Below are 4,007 nucleotides of genomic sequence, written 5' to 3' on the forward strand. Positions count from 1 at the left end.
TATTACCCAAAAGTTAAATAAATAGCCATGCATATGTTCAAATTAAGCTGCAGAAAATTCTTGCACACAGTTATAATCCCCCAAATGTAGAAGCTCAGGAGGCAACCCATAAACCAGTGAAGGACACCAGCAAATTGCAAAAGCCATTATAAGTAACAAGTAGTAGAAATTAATAAGTAATCATGGTCTAATGTAAAGGACATCTAACAACTCCCCAACAACCAACTTAAAAAAAGTACTAGCAAGCTGTCTACCAACAATAATTTTATTTGCTTTAGCACCAAAATCAGCCAACCAATTAGTTGGCCCATTGCGCTCTCTATGAATAAATTTCCAGCCAGTGTTAATTTGAGAAGAGAGTGGCTTAATTTTTTTATATAATGAATTATGTTCCAATGTGCCACTCTGTTGTCGTTCAAAATTTTGCACCAACACAATAGATTCCATCTCAATCTTAACTAGGGGCCATTTAGCACATTTAGCAATTAAAATAGCCATAAAAACAACCCTAGCTTTAGCCTTTAAAGTTTTATCAGTAAGGCAAGGAGATGAGAAGTATAAAAGGCACCTTCCATGATCGTCTATGACAATACCACCAATACCAAAAACAACCTTATTCGAACTGCCATCAATGCTTATTTTGATTCAGTTTGTAGGAGGGGGCAGCCATCTCATCAAAGTTGGGAGTTGCTGCCTCCTTCCACAAATCCTGGTAGGATAGTGACATAGATTGAATGTAAGATATGTCAAAGAAAAATGTTGACTTCCCGCATCGCATATATTCAAGAATAGAATCCATTCAAACCAAATGACGACTTCCCGCGTATATTACCCAATAATATAAATATTATAGGGGGATAAATGTCTCCCCTAATGCATAAAGTTGAGAGAAACAATATCAGTGAAGAATAACCAGCCAAGAATAACATCAACGAATAATAAGCTCAAATTTTTACTTGAAATTGATTGTTTTCAATTCAAATCGACTTGAACTTGGCTCACGTAGATATCCAAATCTTTGATTTCATGTCATGAATTGCTTGCATGAAATTTGATTCAATATCGGAGAGTAAATGAATCACTGGAAACATTGAAGGAGAACTATAAAAAGTAATACAAGGTTATCAATGACTCCCAAAGTAAGAGATTTAGAAGCGGGACGTGGAGAATCATAGGATGTGGAACTAATGTATTTCTTTCTTGATGCCTTATTACTAGCAAATGGTAACATTTATGGAAATGTAAAGAGTTCTTAGACTTAATAACTACCTAAAACTACCTATGCTTGAAGTCTTGCTACGCTTGCTAGCCTATTGCCTAAGAGAGTAAATTCCATAAAAGTATAATAAATACAAATATCATAAACGTGTATCATTGAAAGCCTATTTTTCATGAATATTGATAAACGAAATGTTGTTTCTTCTATATAACAACTGCGGACAATAAAATCACATTTTTTTAAGTTTTCAACAACTCTTATATCAAATATGATCCATACAAAAATCAGATTTAAATGCAATATGCGAGATTTCACTGTCAAAACCCTAAAAGACTAGGTTTCACCCAAAAAATCTAAGTATATCTAAAATAAATTTAAGAAAAATTAAGCTAAGAGATTAATCCAAAAATATAATTCGTTAAGTCTAACACGAACAAATTTTTATGCTCGAAATGTAAAAGAGCCGAACACAAGTTATTCGCGAACGATGAGCCAAATTGACAGCCCTTGGTTCAGCCCATCAATCAATCTTTTTTTAAAAAAAATTATATATATAGATCACTAAAAAAAAATATTTGTGTGAGTGCATTTTTTTAAGGGCATTTACATGCATAGATATAATTCCTTTGTTTATGCATATCTACTGTTTGAAGTTTAATGTTTACACTACTAACATTCAAATCATTCATATCCCTATATATATATATATATATATATATATATAAACCCGATAAAAGATAGGTAAATATATAGAAATTATGTGGTCTGTATATAAATCTTTATTTTTGTTATTTGCAATGTAATAAGTTGAATTTACATTTTCTAGTGAGTGAAATGGCATTCGTATAATTTTTTTTTTATATGCATTAACTTCAAAATAAAACTTCATTAGATTGAACTCTGTAGCCCCCACATTATAGATTAATTTAATATATTTATTTTTATTGCATTCAGCTATTTATATATATTTTTGCGCTATTTTAGCCCCAAATTTCCCTTAGCTATTTTAAGGGATATTTTTTAAGATTTTTTTTTTTTACAGACTGTGTCATAATTTACTTAGCTGTATGTTTTAATTGTTTAAGAAAACACACGATTTTAAATTATTAGTAATTAGATTAATCAAAATATAATAATAGCAAAATTTTATTATCATTTTTTTTTCAGAAGAAATGATTTACATTACTCTCAATAATTTTTTAAAAAATTCATTTTATCGAAACAATTTTATGATTAATGCGTGCTCGAAGATTCGTGGTGGTAGGATAATAAATTAGTATCTTAGTGTAGAATGAGATCCCGCACACACCACATAAAAGAAAAGGTAAAACCCTGAAAATCTGAAAAACCGCAGGGTCTAGCTTAGTGAAAATAGTTTACTGTGTAATTGTGTGCTAGGAATATATAATTACAAGGTTAATTTACAACAATAGTTCAACAAAGAAAAATGTGATAAGTCATGAAGGTCATAGTAGGTAGCTACGAATACAATAGTTTATCGTGAAAGTTGTAGACAGTGATTGTCGAGTCAGCTTGTACCAGAGAATGTCGTTGAAAGTTGTGGCATTATTTGGCCATGCAAGTTGTCGTATGAGGTAGCTTTAGAAGCGTTGATTGGCCTCAAAGACCATAGTAAGGAGTCACGATGGAATTCACAGGCAACAAAAAAATTGGAGTAAGTAGTCACACAATTTGTGAGCCACAAATTTTATAGTTGATTACATAATTCACAACGGTGAATTGTAATAATGTATGTAGGTCACATAAATAAAAGTTGAGATATGCATGAGTTGTGTGTCATGTAATTTGTCGTTGGTCGCATATGTCATAATGAGGAGTTGTAATAACGTTTGTAAGCCTAACATCGAAGTTGGGAGCCACATAAGTTACGAGCCACATAGGGCATAGAGAGAGCTGTAATAATATTTGTAGACCACTATGTAAGCCTAGCAACAGGCTGCGAGGACAGAGCTTTCGAAGTTCGAAATAATTCATCATATCCTAAGCATGACAGTTGTAGCTTGTTATTTTGTAGTGCGTTGTTATACCGTATTCGAGATGCATCGTTGAACCGTATGTGGCACGCGTCATTGCACCAAATTTAGGATATGTTGTTATGCAATGCAACCTTCAGTGTGTGATGCTCTATAGGATACTTCATTGCAACAAGCAGGGGGTGGCTGATGGTGGCGAGAGAGTGATTGTCGATAATGGTCAACAACTGTAGGAGCGGAAAGTGTTTGCTAGATCTCTCGTGTAGAACACTAGAATCTAGTTTCTTCTTCTCTCGATCATCCTCTAAACTCAGGTCTTCCTCTAGTTTACAATTTAAGTCAACTTTCATGAAGGGGATATGACTTTGTTTACAGTATAGGATCAAATTCATTGCAAATAAGAAAAGAATCAGAACCATTTAATCGAAAGCCCCATAAATATTCCCTCCATTTGATGTTATTTTATGGACATCTGAGTGTCTTAATTAATGATATCATAATTGAGCGATGACTCGTTGGATTTATCTTATCGGGACACTCGTTTTGATCATAAACTCGTCATATTCTAAATTATTTAACCTTTCAAGTGGACATTAAAAAATTTTAAAAATAAATTAATGTATCGATCTGAGCTTAATTTGACTCGTATTTAATCAACTTTACTGTCCTTATATTTTGTTTCATCGTTAATTTGAAACAAGTTCGGTAAAATCATGTTTCGGGATTATTGTTTTTAATATGAATTTAACGGTTTGTTCTTAAAAGATGCTTTGAAACTTGTGTGTAATTCAGTC

This window comes from Phalaenopsis equestris, unplaced genomic scaffold (assembly GCF_001263595.1).
Source record: "Phalaenopsis equestris unplaced genomic scaffold, ASM126359v1 Scaffold000287, whole genome shotgun sequence".
NCBI lineage: Eukaryota > Viridiplantae > Streptophyta > Magnoliopsida > Asparagales > Orchidaceae > Phalaenopsis > Phalaenopsis equestris.